At 42.1% G+C, this 22,090-nt stretch overlaps 1 protein-coding gene across 11 annotated transcripts in view; it reads right to left on the reverse strand.

The window, feature by feature from the left end:
* Nrf1 (nuclear respiratory factor 1) overlaps positions 1 to 22,090 on the reverse strand; it is a 111,579-nt gene that overhangs the window by 83,192 nt on the left and 6,297 nt on the right. For 3 of the 11 annotated variants that reach the window (XM_076566573.1, XM_076566569.1, XM_076566578.1), the window contains exon 2: positions 17,702 to 17,768. The exons of 7 other annotated variants lie outside the window; for them this stretch is intronic. The gene's annotated coding sequence lies outside the window, so the exon portion shown is untranslated. Of the gene's footprint in view, positions 1 to 17,701; positions 17,769 to 22,090 lie in introns of those variants that run through there. One more of the 11 variants, XM_076566570.1, reaches the window with a different exon arrangement.

Below are 22,090 nucleotides of genomic sequence, written 5' to 3' on the forward strand. Positions count from 1 at the left end.
CTCCCAAATTACCAAAAATCAAATAAGTAGCTGTCATGTGATAGCAGGATTAGAGGCGGCCTCAATTTCCATTAAGGAGAAATAGCATAAATGGCCACAAGCCCCGCCCTCAGTCTGAGACCAGCACAAAGAGCACTTTATTCAAACTGCATACATACTGTGAAATAGTACTGTGGCCTGGCTGCTTCTGTGGCAGGCCTCAATTCTGCTGAATCTGTCACCACACAATCGACACTCAGTGAAAGCTCTTTCCTAATTTCTGAAGAACAGTTCAATGCATGAATTTTCTTTTCTTTCTCTTTTTTGGTTCTTTATTAGACAAGGTCTCACTATGTAGTCTTGGCTATTCTGGAACTTGCTCTGTAGACTAGGCTGCCCTAGAACTCATGGAGATCCACCTGTTTCTGCCTCCTGAGTGCTGGGATTAAAGGTGTATGTCACTACACCAGGCTCTTTTTTAAGGTAGAGTCTCACAACATAAAACAAACTAGCCTTGAACTCCCCAGGCTAGCCTTGTGCTCCAGACCTTGCTGACTCCGCATCCAGGGCTGGGTGGAGTGGGGGGGAGGGGGATTATAGGTAGAGCTCAATGATACTGGCCTGGCTTGAAATTCTGAAGATAACTGAGCCAAGGATGTTTTTTCCTGCATAAAATCAGGAGCGAGATGGTTACCGGGTGCAGCGCTTCCTCTAAGAACTGAAGAACACAGTGCAGAACCTCAGGACCCACACATAAGCCGGGTGCAGTGGCACCTGTGTCTGCAACCCCAGCACCAGGGAATGGGGGGCTAGGCTCTTAAGAGTGGGGTTCTGGAGATGGGACTCCCTGAAGCTCACTGGCCAGTCAGCCTAGCCAAATGGATGAGTTCCAGCTTCAGTAAGAGGCTCTGTCTCAAAAAATAAGGTGGAGAGCAATGGAGGAAGACACCCAAAGTCAACTCTGGGTGCTCGAATACACATGAACAAGCACATAAGTCACACAAAAATCACAGGAGTATTATATAAGTGAATGGCACTCATCTAGGAATGTGTACAACTCAATCACTGATGCGTTCATTTAACCAATATGTACTGAATTCCTGTCAGGCATTATCATATCATTTTAGCATGCATATTCTGAGAAAAACTGTGGCCCTCAACTCTCACATTCTATTTTTATTTTAAACATTCAAATGTATTCTTATAGAAATGACACATGTTCTTTGAGGGTAATTGAGAAAAGACAGGCACTGAAAACCAAAAAACACTGGGCAGTGTTGGAGCACACTTTTAATCCCAACACTCAGGAGGCAGAAGCAGTCAGATCTCTGTGTATTCCATGCCAGCCTAGTCTATAGATCAAGTTCCAGCACAGTCAGGCCTACACAGAGAAACCCTGGCGGGGAGGGGGCACCAAAACCAGCATGAGGTCCTGGTCCAATTCTCAGACCCCTACATACACCCCAAAGGAAACAAAACAAAAACCTAAAAGCATCTTAAATCACTACCCCAGAACCCCTTTGCCAGGTCTGCTGGGTCCTAGTTCCTACCATCTCTTCTCTAACATTTACATTTATTATATTTGTCTGTTTCTATGTGAATGTATGCTGTGTGTGTGTGTGTGTGTGTGTGTGTGTGTGTGTGTGTGTGTGTGTGTGTGTGTACATGGTTCCCTGGGAGGGCCAGAAGAAAGAATCAGATCCCCTGGAGCTAGTTACAGGAGGTTATGAGTTACTGAAATGGAGGCTGGGAAGCAAACTCCACTCCTTTGTACATATCTTATAAGTACTTTTTGCATTTGATATAAAGTAAAAAAAAAAAGTTCCTCATACTATTAAAACATTTTGTATCATTCTAAAACTTTAGTGAAGTCTAGCTTGGTGGCACACCAAGCATTTGAGAGAGGAAGGCAGGTCAAGGTCACTGCTGCCACACAGCAAGTCAGAGGTCAGTCTGAGTTGCACAGAACATCTCCAACAAAAAACAATCAGAAAGAAGTTGAGCATGTATACCGTCAAGAGTGCGCAGAAGGGGCCGGAGGATGGCTCAGCAGTTGAGAGCGCTTGCTGCTCTTGGAGAGGCCCTGGGTTGGGTTCCCAGGACCCCAATGGTGGCTCACCACCATCTGTAAACCAGTTCCAGGCCATCTGGGTGAACATTCTGAGCAGAGAAAATAGTATGGCCTTTGGAGCAGAAGCAATGGGTTCAGCTGGGGGGGCTGGAGGGTGGGAGTCTTAGACACTGTGCTAACTAACCTGTAGTTATTCTTACTGCTCAGAAGCACCTGATTAAAAAAAAGATTCCTTTCTAACACAAGAAAGAAGAACAAAAGTGAAGAGAAAGTTCTACTACTACAAGGTTTCAAAATTATTTGCAATTTGTAAGATAATAGCACTTACTCATAAAATGAGATGAGAGGCTGGACTCAACCATCAAGAGTCCATACTGCTCTTGCAGAGGACCCAAGTTCTATCTCTAGTACCCATATCAGGCAGCTCACAACCGCCTGTTATTACAGGGATCCGACACCCTGGCATCTGCAGACACCTGCACTTGAATGTACATACCCAAACAGATACATATATATACCTGTTAAATATAAAATAGCACATCTTTTTAAACCTGAGGTGAAAGGGCTTTATTAAACATTAGTTTCTTTAAAAACTAGTAAGCAGTCCCTCGGAGAGACAGTATAACCCAGTCTACCCACAGACTACAGGTCTTCAGACTCCAGGCTTTGCTAGCAATGATGCGAGGCTGAAAAGCTAAGTGGTGTTCTGCAACATCCCAGTTGTGTGACCATGGGGAGGCCTGAGGCTAGAGGTGATCTAGTCAGTGACTGATGCGGTGATCCCTGGGGAACCTACTAGAGGTGTGACTTAAGACAATGAGGATAAAGCAGGGTATGGTGGCCCAACCTTGAATCCTAGCCCAGGAGAGGCAGAGGCAGATGGTTCTCTGTGACTTGGAGGCCAGCCTGGTCTACACTGCAGCTCAGGGCAGCCAGGCTCCACAGGAAAGCCTGTCTAAAGGTGAAACAACGAAACAGCACAGCAAGACCTGAGCTACGGCAGTGGCGAGCAGAGGAACTCAGTGAAGCAGATGTGTGCAGTGAGGAAAACCAGGACTCCGCTCCTCTGCTGGAGTGAGTGCTCATTAGCCAGCCAGAGTGAGCGCAGCTCTGTGGAGGAAGACAGGAACTCTAAGAGCTGCCCCACAGATGCTCACTCGGAACTTGGGGAAGTCTGTAACGTAGGTGGAAGTACTGGACTCATCAACAGGGCTGGTAAACAAACCAGAAAACTACTGAGAATAAAGCATAAAGCAAAACAATAAAAGAAGCAACCCCAACCACACAGACTCACATCCTTTCCAAATCTGGGACGCCAAGGCAGGAGGACTGCCATGGGCTCCAGGCTAGCCTGGCCTAGAGAATGATACCTGCTGCAAACAAACAAATAAATAATGGTTGAAGGGGGGTGTTGCTGGAGGGCTTCTCTCCAGGTTCCACCAAGCCCCGCAGTCCCACAATCCACGTATAAAATAATCACTCAGACGCTTATATTACTTATAAACTGTATGGCCGTGGCAGGCTTCTTGCTAACTGTTCTTTTATCTTAAATTAACCCATTTTTATAAATCTATACCTTGCCACGTGGCTTACCGGCGTCTTTACATGCTGCTTGTCCTGGCGGTGGCTGCAGTGTCTCTCCCCCCTTCTTCCTGTTTCCCCAATTCTCCTCTCTCCTTGTCCCGCCTATACTTCCTGTCTGGTCACTGGCCATCAGTGTTTTATTTATATAGAGTGATATCCACAGCAGGGGGACCCCCCCCAAAAAAAAAAACAACTAAAAGTTGGGTGTGGTTGAACATGCCTTTAATTCTAGCACGTAGAAGGCAGAGGCAGGTGGATCTCGGAATTTAAAACCACCCTGGTCTATGAAGTTAGTTCCAGGTCAGCCAGGGCTACATAGTGACCCTGTCTCCAAAATAAAATAAAATAAAAATTAAACCAAGTAAGTAAATAAGAAGCAAAAAACATGGGGGACACCAAAGTTTCAAACATTCATTCCTAACACTAATGTGAACCGACCCATCCCTGACTTCCTGGACTTTACATCCTAAAGGGGCAGGGGTAGTAATAAACACACATCTAATTCTAGGCACAATAAGCACTAAGGAGAGAAGTAATGAAGTAAGATTAGGGAGATGGGAAAGTGAGAGAGAGCATGGAGAGTGCTGTGTGCTGCTCAAAGAAGGTCCTTCTTCCCCGTCTCCATTTGTGTGAGTGTGTGTGTGTGAGTGTGTGTGAGTGTGTGTGAGAGTGTGTGTGTGTGTGAGAGTGTGTGTGAGTGTGTGTGTGTGTGTGTGAGTGTGTGAGTGAGTGAGTGTGTGTGAGTGAGTGTGTGTGTGTGTGAGTGTGTGTGTGTGTGTGTGTGAGTGAGTGAGTGAGTGTGTGTGTGTGTGTGTGTGTGTGTGTGTGTGTGTGTGTGATGTATGCCTGTCTTTGACCATGTGTGTAGGGGGTGGGAAGTAGCTGTGGGTGGGTATGTTTGTGCCTGTGGAGGCCCGAAACAATGTCTTAACTCATCTACTGATTACTCTCCCACTTTAGTCACTGGGGCAGTCTCTCAATCAAACCCAGAGCTTGCTGATGTCTAGTCTCGCCAGCCAGCTTGCACTGGGCATCCCTGTTTCCAGTTTCTGAGGCTGGAATTACAAGTGTCACCCAGCATTCCCATAGGTTCTGGGCATCCAAACTCTGGTTCTCTGGTGTGTTGCTGTGTGGATAGCAGGACAGCAAGATGGACCCTGTATGTGGACGGGAGTGGCAGATGAGACCAGAGAAGCAGTACAAGACCACAACTGCATGGTGTGTGGGCTAGGTAAGAGCCTTAGACTTTACTTAGCATGAGAGGACAAGTCTTTGGAAGCCTTTCATCAGGAGGGCTATGATCGATGTCCTAGCTACAGTTTCTAGTGCTGCAACGAAACACCATGACCAAAAGCAAGTTGGGGAAGAACGTGTTTATTTGGTTTACACTTCCATAAAAAAATTGTTCATCACTGAAGGAAGTCAGGACAGGAACCCAAACAGGACAGGAACCTGGAGACAGGAGCGATGCAGAGGCCATGAAGGGTGTTGTATACTGTCTTGCTCAGCCTGCTTGCTTATAGTACCCAGGACCACCAGCCCAGGGACGGAACCACCCACAAAGGGCTGGAACCACCCACAAAGGGCTGGGCCCCCTCCCATCAATCACTAATTGAGGAAATGCTCCACAGGCTTGCCTGCAGCCCCATCTTATGGAGGCATTGTCTTGAGATTCCCTCCTCTCGGGTAACTTTAGTTTTGTTAAGTTGACATAAAACTAGACAGCAAAATCTACTCTGTGTTTCTGATGATTACTGTGGTGATGTGTAAGGAGCAGAATGAAGGAAGTGGAGAGTGGAATATGGTAGGACTACTGAGACACGAACATGGCTCAGACCGGGAAGCAGCAGCACAGTGCTGAGAAGTCGTCAGATTTCACACATGTTGAAGGCAGGGTGCCAAGATTTCCTGACCACTTGATGAGACAGAAAGAGCCGTCAAAGTGGGCTCTATTCACTTTTTTCAGGCTGTTTCTATGTTGAAATCCTTTCTGTTTCTTCAGTGATGGGGATTTGAACCAGGAGCCCTGCACATGTTAAGTAAGTTTTCTACCACTCAGCCAGGCACACCTGCAATCCCAAACTCCCAAAAAGTTTGTTTCGTAACTAGAACTCAATAGTCATTTTTTTGGCCGGAGGTAAATGTCAGAACAGCTGAGATGCCAACTTCTGAAGGGAAAGATTGAACAGAGTGTCAGTTGGTGGTCTTTATGTAAACAGCGTTGAGAAAAAAATTATGTCTGCTCCCTTTTTGCTCTATTCCCTCATCGGCCATCTGAAGGCAAGAGCATCACCAGAAGCTGTCCTGCAGTCACCAGGTGAAAGTTTCACTTGGAATTGTCTGAGTTGGGAGAGGATTGAATATATGCCGCCAGCGTGGGAAAGCCACAGACATCATTACATTGGACTCAGTGACCTTCCTTGTATGGATTATTCAAGACCATCTACACAGTGAAAGAAATCATGAGTTTTTATACATAAAAATAATTAAGAAATTTTTAAGGAGAGAGAGAGAGAGAACTGCATTTATATTTTTCAAAGTACTGCCAACATTTATTATCCAGAACCATTCATTTCTTGGCAATTCAGTTACAGAAACACCACTGCTAACTTTTTCAAAGGCAGCAGCATCACAATTATAGTTTATAGTCATCTATTAGATCTGTTTATGATTTTTGTCAATTTTTCTTTTTAAACAAGATTTTGCTATGTAGCCCTCCTGCCTCCATTTCCGGAATGCTGGAATTCCTGGTGTCCAATACCTTGACTGACTTAAATATTCTTCTTTATGCAGAATCCACAGTCCAGGCTGGAGATGTGGCAAGGTTGGTAGTACTTGCCTAGCAGCATAAAGCCCTGGCTCAACATTCCCTAAGACTGCATACACCTGGCATGGTGGGTACACATGCAGTCCCAGTGCTGAGTAGTGGGGGCAGGAGGATCATAAATTCAGAGTTATCCTCAGATACACAAGGAGACAAGACCAACCTGGGGAGCATGATATCTCATCTCCAATACTACAAAGAAAAAAAAAAAGAAAAATGAGGCAAACTAACAGCAACGGGGCAAACAGGAAAGGTCAGAAACAATCTCTTGGCAATGAGCATAATTCTATATACTGTGTATATAAGACAGTTTCATATTTTATTACACTAAACAATATGAAATTGCCTTCTGAAGGTCTAAAACAGTATCAATAATTTCTCTTAAGCTATCTTTTTGGTTGTTTGAGATAGAGTATTGCTATGATACTATGGGTTGACCTCAAGCTCAGGGCTCTTGTTTCCACCTTCCGAGTACTGGTATTACAGGTAAACACACCACAGCTGCCTCAAATGCCAGCAACGGCACAGGGAACCACTGCTGCCAGGCCACATCACTTTAGAAAGAGAAAGGACTCGAAAAACCAAAAAAAAAAAAAAAAAAAGGAACGTAAAAGGTTCCATTGTAAGCCACACTGGAGACATTATTTCTTTGTTGTTTTGATTTCTTTTTACACAGTTCCACTGTATAGTCCTGGGCTGGAACTTGCCAGTGTAGACCAGGTTGGCCTCAAATGTGTGTCGATCCTCCTGTCTCTGCACCAGGTTTGCTGGAACTACAGATGTGAGCCACCATGTCCAGAGGGAGCCATTACTTTATGTAGTAATAAACGAAACCCCACTGAGTTAACACAATTGTGAAACTGGGAGGCAGTATGAAAGACATTTAAGGATGGAGAGCTATTCAATACCTCTAACTCACATATTACATGGATGTGAAACAGATCTATCTAAATTACTTGAAAACATATCAAATAAATTAAGACAGATAAACAGTACTTATTTTGTTGCTTAATAATAAAACAAAACTTTCCAAATAACATAAAACAAAAATGTTTCCCCAAGAACTCCAAACAGTATCAGAAATGTAAATTTGAACTTTCCTGGTTGATCAAAAGTTTAAATTTCATGAGCTAGAGAGATGGCTCAGAGGTTAAGAGCACTGCTCTTCCAGAGGTCCTGAGTTCAATTCCCAGCACCACATGGTGGCTCACAATCTATAATGGAATCGGATGACCTCTACTGGCATTCAGGTGTATGTGCAGACAGAGAGTTCATATAAATAAAAAAAAAGTAAAAAGGAAAAAGGGTGTTGTAGACCACTCCTTTAATCCCAGCACCAGGGGAATCAAAGGCAGGCAGAGCTCTATGATTCAAAGGCCAGTAGGTCTACATATTGAACTTCCATGTTTACTGTGTAATTCACTAATCTATCTTGAATACCTAAAGAAATAAATTTAGTATAGCATAAAATGAAGACAAAAAGCACAGCGATATAATGAAAAACTCACATTAGATTTCTAGATAAGGAAAATAAAGCAGCCGGCAGAATAAAGCAGAGTGAGGGCAATGAAATTTAGGAAGTGGTTGATTATAAAAACCAGAACAACTCTACCTCAAATTAAAATTAACATCTCCACTGTGGAATTGGTTTAACTTATAAGAGAGATCCATATATCTAAAAGGGGGTAATTTCTAAAATGTTACCCTAGATTTCTAAAGAAACCCGAACTGCCTACATACTGTTTACACAGCATTAATTAAAAAAAAAAAATCAAAATTTTCTCATGATAAGTAAAAGTTTGCAGCATTCAGATTAAGTATTTTTTTTGTTTTTCTTTTTTTTTTTTTTTTTTTTTTTGGTTTTTTTCGAGACAGGGTTTCTCTGTGTAGCTTTGCGCCTTTCCTGGAGCTCACTTGGTAGCCCAGGCTGGCCTCGAACTCACAGACATCCGCCTGCCTCTGCCTCCCGAGTGCTGGGATTAAAGGCGTGCGCCACCACGCCCGGCTTGTTTTTCTTTTTTTAAGGTTTTTTTTTTTTTTTTTCCTGAGATAGGGTTTCTCTGTGTAGTTCTGGCTGTCCTAGAACTCACTCTGTAGACCAGGTTGGCCTCAAACTCAGAGATCCGCCCGCCTCTGCCTCTCAGTGCTCAGTGCTGGGATGGTGATGTGCCATCACCGCCTGGCCAGATTACATATTTTAAAGTACCTTAGACAAGGGAAGATGAAATTAGAAAAATTAAAAAATATTTTTGTCACTGAAATTTTCTTGATGTGATCTTTGATACAATTTGCCACATTTGGGGTGTGGGGGGGTGCGCATCAAGTGTAATCCTTGGTCCTGGCCACAATGGGCGGCATGCAGCTGGCTATCAACCCACCAACAGCTGCTCACCCAACTTTCCTAGTCTCTTAGAATCAAGTTCATATGGGTCAAAACAAGACAGCTCCCTTTCTCACTGCAGAGATCTCTGGAATAAAAGTGCTAAGTACAATTCTGGCTGCCAAGACATCACTCTACAAGAGGAGCATGGCGGAAACGCTGAGTACAGTGGCTGTGGACAGTCAGCGTCATGCTTGTGCGAGACAGGATCCAGGTCTGTCAGCATGGAGGCATACCACACAAGTCCTGAAGGATATAGTAGCTTTATTCATAAATAAAATGTCCACCGTATGTTACTGGGAATGGTAGAACACTACAAACAGTTTACAGTTCTTTAGTGCTGAATATATGTGAACATACAGAAGGACAGACAGAGGAGATGGAGTGATCCAGTTTCTCCAGTAAGAGGCATGGCTGCTGGCGGCTTCCCACTACAGCCATCAGGGAGAGAAGCACTTGAGGCCCTGCATCCCACTCTTCCTCCTCTTCTTGCAGTGGCATGCTGGGCTGGTAGAATCGAACCAACAGTTCACAAGAGAAATGAATACAAAAGCACTGCTGCTGAGGAAATCCCAACACAGGCTAGTAACTTGCTTCCCACAGTGACCTCAAGTTGCTAAGAAGAAAGTATAAGCAATACATAGTACTCTGGTTTAAGCAGAACAGAAATATCTGTAATGTTTCATTTTCATAGTTTCTCATTAAAAAAAAAACAAAAACAACAACTTAAGATAGCCAGGCATATGGGCCATGTCTTTAAGCTCTGCACTCAGGAGGCAAAGGCAGGCAGATCTCTGTGAGTAGGAGAACAGCCTGGTCTACATAAGGAGTTCCAGGACAGCCAGGGTCCATTGTAAGAGTTTTTTTAAATGAATGAATGAAAGAAAGAAACCAAAATAGTAGTTAATATTTAAAGGTAAGTATCATCTACCTGGTAAATATGTTTACTAGAAACATCTTATAAAATTTTGACAATGTTTGATTTGTTGTTAATTAGTGTATGTATGATGAGTAAGTGTAGGCATGTACACACTAGTACAGAAGACAAAAAAGTTGTGGTCTCTCCTTTTCCCTTGTGTCAGGGTCTCTCACTGTTTGAGTCACACTACTGCACACTCTAGGCTGGTTGGCCAACAAGCTTCCAGGGGATTCTCCTCTCTCTACTACCACCTCACCAGAGAAGTGATGGGACGGCAGATGTGCATCACCACATCTGGCTTCTTATGTGGGTTCTGGGGATTGAACTTAGGTCAGACAAACTGGTGTGGCAAATAGCTTTACCCACTGAGTCACCTTCCAGCCCCTCACAGAATGTTTAAAATATGCTACACAATAAAGCTAACTTCCTAGATGTTATTATAAGATGTCCCTATAGGCATACGCTGTCAATATCTGGTACAATAAATTTCCTAGGCATGTCTCTTATGGAATACTCCTTCGTTTTCTTTCCCTTTTCAACTAAATTAGATTATAGCTACACACACACACACACTCACTCACTCTTAGGATTTTCAGCTGAGCATCATGGCTTCTGCCTGTAATCTTTGCACTTGCAGGCTGAAGCAGGAGATCACCAAGAGTTTGAGGCCAACCTGGGCTACACAGTGAAGTCCATGCTAGCCAGGGCTACATATTCAGACCCTGTGGAGAATGAAGAGAGGGGGAGGGCACAAGCATGAAAGAAAGTCATTAACTTAGTATCCTTTATGATTTTCCTTTGTCTTGAGGCACAGAGGGTAGTCAGTTGTCCAGCAAGCCATGTAACCACCCAGTCAATCCCCAGAACCCACAAAGTTGTCCTCTGACCTCATACAGGCACTATGACACACATGCCTCCCCTTGGCAATAGTGATGATAATAATAAAAATGAGGGCGGAGGCTAAAGAGTTAGGTCAGCAGTTAAAAGCACTGGCCTAGGCATTCCATACGTGCCAATAACCTCAGACCCTAGCGGGAAGGATTGCTGGGGCTTGCTAGTTCCCAGTCTACCAAGAAAATTCAAGCCCAGGTTCAAAGAGAGGTCCTGCCTCAAAGAAATAGCTTAAGAGCAAAGGAGGAACATCCAACACCTCTTCTGGTTTCCATGAGATTACAAGTGTACATACTTTCAGGCACTTACACATATGTAGTCCTAAAAAGTAAGGGGGGGGGGTCTACCACTATTTCCACCTTCAATTTTAACACTCATCCCTACAGAAATAAATAGCAAACACCCCCCTGAAAACAAAACAAATATGCATTATTTTAGTAGGCTGAGATTATCAAAATGCAGGCAGGTGGACAAAGGCTCAAACTAAAAGTAGACAGGATGTGCTATCCATTTTATCACTCTATCCCTCGCCAAAAACAGCAACGATAAGAAAAAGGAACAGTCTTTTTATCACAAAGGTATAGTGGATGGGTAAGTCTATTTAAGACTACACAGCTCTGTGGTTTATATGGACATTTAAGGATTTTTATTCACTATTCTAATAAAAAGTGCTCATACAAATGACAGCAGAGATTACTCGCAGTTACTCATTTTACTTGCATAGTTAAGCTAATTCTATTAAAGTAGAATCAGTATTACTTTCCTGGTTACTAAGTGGTTTAGTTTATTATCTTATATATTCTGTAGAAACCAAGAAAACATTAATAGCTTTTTCTCTAAAACTCAAGTTCACAGGAAAACTTAGAACTGTTCAAAGATGTTTCCAGGTTTTCTGCTATAATCTCGCTTAACTTTATGAATAAGGACTAAGCAAATTTACAAAAGTGTACGTATAAAAATGCCTCTCATAACCAGTCAAACACTGCACCAGTTTCATCAAGTTATAATATATACTTTTCCAATGACTTTTCCCCCTGGAAGTCGGTAAGACAGGGCCTCATGTAACCCAGATAGGCTTGTACTTAAGCCTAGGATGATCCTGAATTCCTGGCCCTCCTCCTCCACCTCCAAAGTGCTGAGACTACAGGTCAGCAAGCCACCATGCCCAACATTCTCTCTCTCTCTCTCTCACACACACACACACAGTCATTTTTATTACTGTGTATAAGTGTGTGTGTGATGTGTTCTAAGTTCAGACATGTGCCGTAGCATACACATGGAGGTCAGAGGACAACTTTAGGGAGGTGGGTCTCTCCTTTCCACCATGGGACCTAGGGATCCATCAAGGTCAGGCTATCAGCAAGTGTTTTTACCCATTGGCACTACCATTTTATAATATAAAATTCTTACTCAGGGGGCTGGAGAGGTGGCTCGGCAGTTAAGAGCCCTGGCTGCTCTTTTCAGAGGTCCCGAGTTCAATTCCCATATAACCACATGTCAGTCACAACTGTCTGTAACTATAGTTTCACAGGATCAGATGACCTCTTCTGATGTGCAGATAGATGTACACCATATACATAAAATAAGTATATCTTATTTTTAAGAAAGTATTTGAAATAGCCAATCCCTTCATTAATTTCTATTAAAAGTGTAAATCAGCCGGGCGGTGGTGGTACACACCTTGCCTGCCTTTAATCTCAGTACTCAGGAGGCAGAGGCAAGCGAATCTCTGTGAATTGGAAGCCAGCCTGGGCTACAAAGCAAGTTCTAGGACAGGCTCCAAAGCTACACAGAGAAATCCTGTCTTGAAGGAAAAAAAAAAAAAATATATATATATATATATATACACATACACACACACACACACACACACACACACACACACACACACACACACACACACACACACACATTCCCTGTTTTGAAGCAATGTCTTTACTCAATATTTATTTCTGCAAGGATGAAATAACAATTTGTCCTATTCTTTTTTTTTTTTTCTTCTGTCCATTGGTGTTTTGCTTGCATGTATGTCTGGGTGAAGGTGTCACATCCCCTGGAACTGGAGTTACAGACAGTTGTCAGCTGCCATGTGGGTGCTGGGAATTGAACCTGTGTCCTCTGGAACAGTGCTCTCAACCACTGAACCATCTCTCCAGTCCCCCATACTTTTATAATTAATTTTGTATGTAAACACAGAGTAATGAGTTTCATGGAGGCATCTTTTTAAAAAATAATTTATTTAAATTTATTTTATGTGCATTGGTGTGAAGGTGCCAGATTCCCTGGAACTGGAGTTACAGACAGTTGTGAGCTGCCATATGAGTGCTGGGAATTGAACCTGGGTCCTCTGGAAGAGCAACCAGTACTCCTAACCCCTGAGCCATCTCTCCAGTCCCGAGGCATCTTCATAGATACTTTATTTTGCTCTCACTAATTCCTTTCCTATAGGCCCTCCCTCCAAGTTGTTTTTTTTTTTTTTTTTTTTTTTTTTTTTTTTTTTTAATGTGAGGACTGCCAGAGCCTGCAAATACCAGGTAAGCACTCTATCACTGAATTACAACCCCATCCTCTTTTTCAAGAAACAGCCTCTTTCAATTCAAAGATTATAAAGATTTAGAGTAAACAATGTTCCTGAAAACCAACTCCCCCTAACAACGAAAGGAAGGGTTGTTTAGAAATCAAGAGAGGAACAGCACTGTGTACTAACTCATCAGGAAACTAAAAATGGTGGTTCACATCTCACCTTTTGTGGCCCTCATCAAAAGACTAACAAATCAACACAATAATGACCACTGAATTTGAAATTGGTATTTGCTTTTCTGATCAGCTCCATCCTACTTGAGGAGCACCCCCACCTTACAAAATTAAGACAAAAAATAGAGAACCCATTAATAGAAATCTAACAAGGCTTCAAATGTTGGCACTGAAGACTTATCCAGCTGTATTCAGTTATTTCATGGTCTGAGGTACTGAGCCATACAATCTACTTCTGTCCGCTCACACTCTTGTCACAGCTGCAGTAGAAACCCTGCTCTCAATCAGGCTGCCTGCATGGACATAAGGTCGCCCACAAAACTGTACTCAGGGAGCTTTGTCTTGTTTAAATAATAGCATATCAAATTCATCAAATGTCCGTTCTGTACCTTCTGTGTATAAAGTTCAGGATCAGTCTGTAAGTGACCATGGAATCAAAGGGGTCTCTGAGACTCTTTCAAGGGATCAATCGGGTTAAAACTACTTTCATGGGGCTGGAGAGATGGCTCAGAGGTTAAGAGCACTGGTTGTTCTTCTAGGGGTCTTGAGTTCGAGTCCCAGCAACCATCTATAATGAGATCTGGTGCCCTCTTCCGGCCTGCAGGCATACATCCATGCAGGCAGAACACTGTACAAACAAACTACTTTCATGGTAACTAATATGCCACGCGTGCCCCCCCCCCCTTTCAATTAACATTTAGGATGCAGCAGCAATGGTGGAATCAGGGTACTAACATAGGACAATCCAATACAACAGTGCCATACTGGATTGACTAGCAGCCATATAATCTTCATTTTCACGTGCTCACAGCAAAGAGGGAGACTTTATTTAAGCATGCACTTGAAGAAAGAGTAAAAATTATTTAATTTTGGGGTATAGGGTTTCACTATGTAGCCCTGGGAGGGTCTGGAACTCCGTATGTAGACAACGCTGGCCTTGAACTCACAGATAATCCCCTGCCATTGCCTCCTGAGTGCTGGGATTAAATAAAGGTGAATGTCATACACCTCCTTTATTTGGGTTTTTGAGACAGCCCCTGATGGCCTGGAACTCCCTGTGCAGCCCTTGAGCTCACAATAACCCTGCTGCCTTAGCCTCCTGAGTAATGGGATAATACACAACAGGTGTGAACCTTGGCTCCAACTACTACTAGTTAATCGAACACCCACCCTTTCTGCCTCTTAATGCTCAACAGACGCAAAGTATGCACAAGTATTTCTGTCCTTGTGACAACAGGTCACAGGTCATCAAAGCATGGTGGGGCATGGTTTGAGTTGCAAACTAAATTAGCAACCTTTTTTTCCAAAACAGTTATCACTTTTCTTTGATAAAATGGCTAACAAACTATATGATATTAAGTCCTGCACAGGATTTTTCTCAAAAACTGTAAGTGAACCTGTTACAAACTGCCAATGACAAAATCTGGTATTTCAAGTGATAGAATTTTGGAAAATTTTGTATCTACTCCAGTAAGCCTGATAACTTTTCATTACTTAAGTCTTTTCTGATCAAATAATGGAGATATTAATAAATGCTTGTGTCAGTATTTATAAGATCTACATAACTCAGTGAACTATTTTCCAAATTACCCATGTCAGATACCCACAAGGTCATTCTTGAGTTAAAAGACCCATTGTGGCTAGGCTTAGTGGCAGGTCCAGCATCAGGAACGCAGAGGCAAGAGGATCATGAGCCTAGGAGTTGTAGGCAGGCTGGACAAGTCAGACTCTGTCTCAGCAAACATCCATCCAAGGTATATGACAATCAAATAGATTTTAAGAAAAGTAAAGTTATGATTTCATATTCTACTTTATACCTCATGTTCAAGAAGCTAATGTTAGCCGGGCGTTGGTGGCGCACGCCTTTAATCCCAGCACTTGGGAGGCAGAGCCAGGCGATCTCTGTGAGTTCGAGGCCAGCCTGGGCTACCAAGTGAGTCCCAGGAAAGGTACAAAACTACACAGAGAAAGAGAAACCCTGTCTCGGGAAAAAAAAAAAAAAAAAAAAAAAGAAGCTAATGTTATGGAGTTTGGGTTTAATATCTAAGAATAATATCCACAAGTACCTAAAAAGGCTCTTCTCAACTTGTGTGGGATGTTTGTAACGTGTGTGTGTGTGTGTGTGTGTGTGTGTGTGTGTGTGTGTGTGAGTGATCTGATTGAGATAGCTTCTTATACTTTAACCAAAGAAATAAAAAAATTTCAACATGTTGTACATTTATTATTGGTATTTTTAAATTAACAAACATTTTTGAAATTTCCATTTTAGTATTTAATATGACAAATATCAAAAATATAACCCACATTGGCCAGGCGGTGGTGGCGCACGCCTTTAATCCCAATCCCTGCATTTGGGAGGCAAAGGCAGGTGAATCTCCCTGAGTTCGATGCCAGCCTGGGCTACAGAGTGAGTTCCAGGAAAGGTGCAAAGCTACAGAGAAAGCCTGTCTTGAAAAACAAAAACAAAAACAAACAAACAAACAATATATAACCCACATTAAACAAAAGCTTTTTACAATGCATAATAATCTGTGAGTAGTATGCATGTATGTAATTACACATGTAGGTTCAGACATGCACGCATGTGTACATGCATGTGACTGCCCAAAGTTGATGTCAGGTGTCTTCCCCAATCAAGTTCCACTTTACTGACACAGACAAGGTCTCTTGCTGAACCCAGAGCTAGTCAACTCCAGCCAGTCTCACTAGCTAGTTTACCCAAGGATCCTACCTCTGCCTCCTACCCAGCTTCCACATGTGTTCTGGGTATCCCAACTGTTGCTAAGCTCACACCATGACTTTACCCACTCACACATCTCTCTGGAGTGGATACATTTCTTTTCCTTCAAAGCATTAAGCTTTTGTTAATTGGATAGAACAGTCCTAGGAACATAATACAGCCCTTCCTCCACAACCTTATTTTTCTAACACACTTGCTTTTCTTCCCAGGAAGGCTAAGGGATATAAGAATAGCTGAACTAGAATGGAGACAATATTGTAACAAAATGGAAACTAGACTTGTTTTTGGAAACCCCAGAGAACAGAAGATCCACAGAAAAAAATTCTAAGGTGCAATTTCAGTTCAAGTTAAAGCCTGGTCTACAGAGTGAGTTCCAGGACAGGCTCCAAAGCTACACAAAGAAACCCTGTCTCAAAATAAATAAATAAATAAATAAATAAATAAATAAATAAATAAATAAATAAATAAATAAATAAATAAATAAATAAATAAATAAATAAATAAACAAACATGAGGGCTGGAGAGATGGCTCAGCAGTTAAAAGCACTGGCTGCTCTTCCAGAGGTTCTGAGTTCAATTCCCAGCACCACATGGTGGCTCACAACTGTCTGTAATGGGACTGATGCCCTCTTCTAGTCTGCAGGCATACATTCAAGTAGAGCACTCATATACATAGTAGTTTTGTGTGAATATGTGGGCAGGAACATGCTTGGCAGAAGTGCCAGGATCACAGATGCACACACTAGCATTCAGCGTTCTTATGTGGGCCCTGAGAATTAAACATGGATCATTGGGCTTTGCCTGTCAGGTGTTTTACCATCCCAAGCCTGAAATTACATTTCTGGTCAGCTCCAGGTCTCCAAGACTGGCTGAACTCTGACAGGCAGTATTAGGCTTTCTGTCACTGAAGATGCTCAGAGAGAAAGGGACACTTCACTTTTTGTTTTTCAAGACAGGGTTTCTCTGTGTAGCCCTGGTTGTCCTGGAACTCACTTTGTAGACCAGGCTGGCTTTGAACTCCCAAAAGATCTGTCAGCCTCTGCCTCCCGAGTGCTGGTATAAAAGATGTCACCACACACTCTCATTTTGAGAAGTCACCCTAGCCAGCCTTGAAGTCTCGATCTTCTTGCCTCCGTGTGTGCTGGAACTACAGGCATATGCCTCCCAGTGCAGCTCCGGATGTCTCTAACCTCCTATTCACAACAAACTGAGGATGAAGACAAAACCCACTTTGTAGCAGCCCTATTTCCTTGAACCTGAAGCACTGTTCCTTCTGCCCTAGCTCTCTGTTCTATCATTTCCCAGGAGTTTTATCCAAACTCCTTCATTTTCCAGCCTTTTCTTAACCATGTGTGTCCATGCATGTAATTTTACAATGTCTTGTAATCCTAACGCCAAAAGAGTTAGTAATTGAGTAGATGTTCATAGTGTATTTTCTGATTACCAACAGCACACACACACACACACACACACACACACACACACACACACACACACACACACACACACAAAGTAAATAACTACTATGCACAAGTTTCTGAGGAAGTAGATATCAATACCTCTGTCAGGTCCTTCCGGAAGGATTCAGAAAGCAGCATTGTCATTACAAGGTAACAATCCCTGGACCTTAAGTGGTAGAAAGGTAGAGTTAGATTTCACTGACATTACCGTAGCCCTGTGTAGGTCAAGACTAAAATACGCTTAGTGAACATATTTAGGCAGAATCTCACATAGCCCACAATAGTCTCGGACTCCCTGTGCGCTCTGGTTGACCTTGAACTTCCTATCCTACTAGAGCTACCACAGAATATAAAGACAAGATTGTGCTACCATGCCCAGCTTATATGGGTTTTAAACAAAAAATAAAGTTTTAAATATTTTTAAAGTTTGAAAGTAGGTGAATGCAATAAAGATATAAAATACTGGCCAGGCAGTAGTGGCTCACACCTTTAATCCCAGCACTTTGGGAGACTGAGGAAGACAGATCTCTGAGTTTGAGGCCACTGTGGTATACAAATTGAGATCCAGGACAGCCAGGACTGTTACACAGAGAAACCTTGTCTTGAAAAAGAAGACAAAAAAGGAAGAAAAAAGGAAGGAGAGGGAGGGAGGGAGGGAGGGAAGGAAAGGAAAGGAAGGAAAAGAAAAAAAATTCAGGGAGCTGGGTACAGTGGTGCCTGTAATCCCAGCACTCTGGAGGCAGAGGCTCAAGGATCTGAGTTCAAGGCCAGCCCAGTTCACAAAAAGAGTTCCAAGACATCCAGAACTACATAGAGATATCCTATCTCAAAAAGAAAATATGAGAAAGTATACACCTTTAATTCCAGCACTTGGGAAGCAGAGTCAGGTGAATCTTTGTGAGTTCAAGGCCAGCCAGTCTACAAAGTGAGATCCAGGACAGGCACCAAAACTACAGAGAAACCTTGTCTCGAAAAGAAAAGAAAAAAAGTTCTAGGACAAAAATAAATTGGTGATATCAAATACATTGAAGATGGTCTAAGGTAGTATATACTGTATTATTCTCTATCAAATACAATGATATATGGACTGTGTGTACATGTACACCTAGGAAATGATCTAAAATCATATCTATTAAGCTGGTAAGATTGCTCAGTGCATAAAGTCTAAGGACTTGAGTTAAAACCTTGACACCCACATGATGGAGAGAACAGGCTTCTCCAGGTTGTGTTGTCTTCTCTTCTCTTTCTCTCTCTCTCTCTCTCTCTCTCTCTCTCTCTCTCTCTCTCTCTCACACACACACACACACACACACAATATAATAATTTAAAAAATGAAATATATTAAAGTGTTCTTTACATGATAGTTACGTTTCTTTTACTTTTCTATAGTGAATTCATATTACATGTATGTTTACATTCAGTAAATATAGTTATTAACATAACAGATGCAGAATTCATTTTAGAAGTAACTTTTTTTTTTTGTTTTTTTTTTTTTGTTTTTCGAGACAGGGTTTCTCTGTGTAGCTTTGCGCCTTTCCTGGAGCTCACTTGGTAGCCCAGGCTGGCCTCGAACTCACAGAGATCCGCCTGCCTCTGCCTCCCGAGTGCTGGGATTAAAGGCGTGCGCCTCCACCGCCCGGCTTAGAAGTAACTTTTATTCACAAGAAATTTTATAAAACCAAAAATTAAAGAAAGGCAAAATTTCAGCAGCCACACTATAGTTAGCTATAGATCAGGGCCATTTCTTGCTTATATTCAGTACTCATGCCTACTGCAGGCCGCGGTGCTGACTCAGTGATGGTACACCGACTTAGCAAACCCTGCTGATTCCTCGATATGCGGGCTTTTTATATGGGAAATTGCTCACTAAAACTTTTATTTCATAACTACTTAATGACCCAAAGGGGGGAGGGAGGGAAGGAGGGAAGGAGACAAAGGGAGAGGGAGAGAGAGAGAGAAGGAGGGAGGGAGGGAGGGGACCTAAGGAACCGACAAAATACTTTCCTTCTATTTGGATCCTTGTAGATTAGTGCACACAATAATCCACTTTAGAGCAACATGCATGACTTGTTCTAACAAGTGAAACAGGCCAGCAGAGGACGACAAAACTCATGTATCCTCACCCATATTCAACAGGTGCAGAAGGAGAAGAGTTGGCAGAAGGAAACCAGCAGTAAAAAGGATGCGCAGAGGCTGGCTAACAGGCACAAAATACAACTGCATTAAGCTCTCATGTCTACAGAATAGCACAGAGCCAGAATAGGAAGGAAAGAGGATTCTAAATATTTTCAACATAAATGTGTTTGGTGCTGAATGTGCTAGCTACTATGACTGGACTACTATACACTACTTACATTTAAGTCAATACAACTATAGCCCCAAATAAGTATAATTATGTGTCAAATTTTTAATCAACACAAACTAGCCACAAACTATGTAACATAAACTTTCTCTGTTTAAAATTAGCCAAAACTTATCTATCCATCATTCCTGTATCTGCCAGTATTTCTTCAGGATAGTCTAAAAACAATGTCAACAGTATTAATTATTTGTGAGCATGGCAATCAAAAATGTGAAGATTAGGGCTAAGGGCGTGGCTTACTGGTAGAAGACTTGTAGCAAGGATACTTTCTGGGTTCAATTTCCCAGCACCACCAAATAAATAAAATGAATGTACAGAGATTACCACACAGAAACTAAGAACTGATAAAAAACTGTCTCCTAATCTAATTTCAAAGGCCAAAGATTGAGTAAAAAACTAAAAAGTAACAATTATCTAAAATTTCAGAATGAACTACTCTGGGAACTAAGCAGATTTTTTTGTATGGAATGTCTGTCTGTCTATGTTTTAGTCAGGGTCTCTCTATGTAGCCCTGGCTGTCCTAGAACTCACTATGCAGACCAGGCCATCCTGGAACTCAGAGATCCACCTGCCTCTGCCTCTCAAGTGCTGAGATTAAAGGCATCCACTACCACACCTAGCTTGGGATATTTATTTGTAAGTAATGTGTTAGCATTAAACTATCTTGAATATCAAAATATTTCAAAGTATTTATTCTATACTCATGTTTCAAAGACCCTAACAAAACAAAACAATAGTATTTTCACTTCATGACCACATAAACTAGGTAGGGAGAGCAAATATCTTGCGATATATCAATAATCTGAAACAATTGTATACTTTTAGATTCACAAAGGCAGGTGAATCTCTGTGAGTTCCAGACCAGTCTGATCTATAGAGTGAGTTCCAGGACAGCCAAGGCTACACAGAGAAACCCTGTCTGGAAAAATCAACCAACCAACCAAACAAACAAATAAATAAGAGAAAGCAATTTTTTTTTTTTTTTTGGTTTTTTTTCGAGACAGGGTTTCTCTGTGTAGCTTTGCGCCTTTCCTGGAGCTCACTTGGTAGCCCAGGCTGGCCTCGAACTCACAGAGATCCGCCTGGCTCTGCCTCCCAAGTGCTGGGATTAAAGGCGTGCGCCACCACGCCCGGCTCAAGAAAGCAATTTTTAACTTAAAATTTTTTCTGAACATAATCTACGAGCTAATTTGTTTTCTTTAAAAACCTATTTTTCCTTTAAAATAGTAGTACTGCCCCCTCCCAAAGCCTAAGCATCCTCTGTGTATGAACAGTCAGACACTAGCTTGAGTCCTGAAGAATAAAAACCCACAGCGAGCGGGTCAATTTCTTCAACTGTTTAGCTTCGCTCTAGCTCTCCTCCTGTCCTCCACTAAGCGTCCCTACTCCATCTCTAAGAAGTACCTCAGAGCAAAGCTCCTCACTTAGGACGCCCACTCAAAATCCCTCCCTGGAACTTATTTCGGCCAACTAGCCAACACAAGCATCACCAGATTTCATCATTAACATTACTGAAAAGGCCCTTGACTTTTGTGTGTCAAGAGCCTGCAAGAATCTCATAAAAGCCAGACTGGGCCCTTCTCAAAAATCTAATAGACACACACACACACATACACACACACAAATTTTGCCTGTAATTTCAAGAGTGAGAGTTACAGTTACAATACATCCCTGAACTCCAGAACTAAAAACTTTATAGAATGTATTTATCATACTATTATCATAAATCTTCAAAGCTCAAGATAAATTTGTGTTTTAAGAGATGCAAGGCAACCAGGGTGGTGGTGGCACACACCTTTAATCCCAGCACTTGGGAGGCAGGCGGATCTCTGAGTTCAAGGCCAGCCTGGGCTACAGCGTGAGTTCCAGGAAAGGCACAATACTACACAGAGAAACCCTGTCTTGAAAAAAACCAAAAAAAAAAAAAAAAAAAAAAACCAAAAAAAAAAAAAAAGAGAGAGAGAGATAGACAGACAGACAGACAGATAGATTCAGGGCAAACAATATACACATACACAAAAGACATCTTACCTCCTAAAAATTTTAATTTCTTGAGTGGAGCAAGGGACATGCAGGTTATCATGATGTGTACAAATGCACACAGGTCAGAGGAAAATTTGTGGGGT

Source organism: Peromyscus maniculatus, chromosome 3 (assembly GCF_049852395.1).
Source record: "Peromyscus maniculatus bairdii isolate BWxNUB_F1_BW_parent chromosome 3, HU_Pman_BW_mat_3.1, whole genome shotgun sequence".
NCBI classification, from domain to species: domain Eukaryota; kingdom Metazoa; phylum Chordata; class Mammalia; order Rodentia; family Cricetidae; genus Peromyscus; species Peromyscus maniculatus.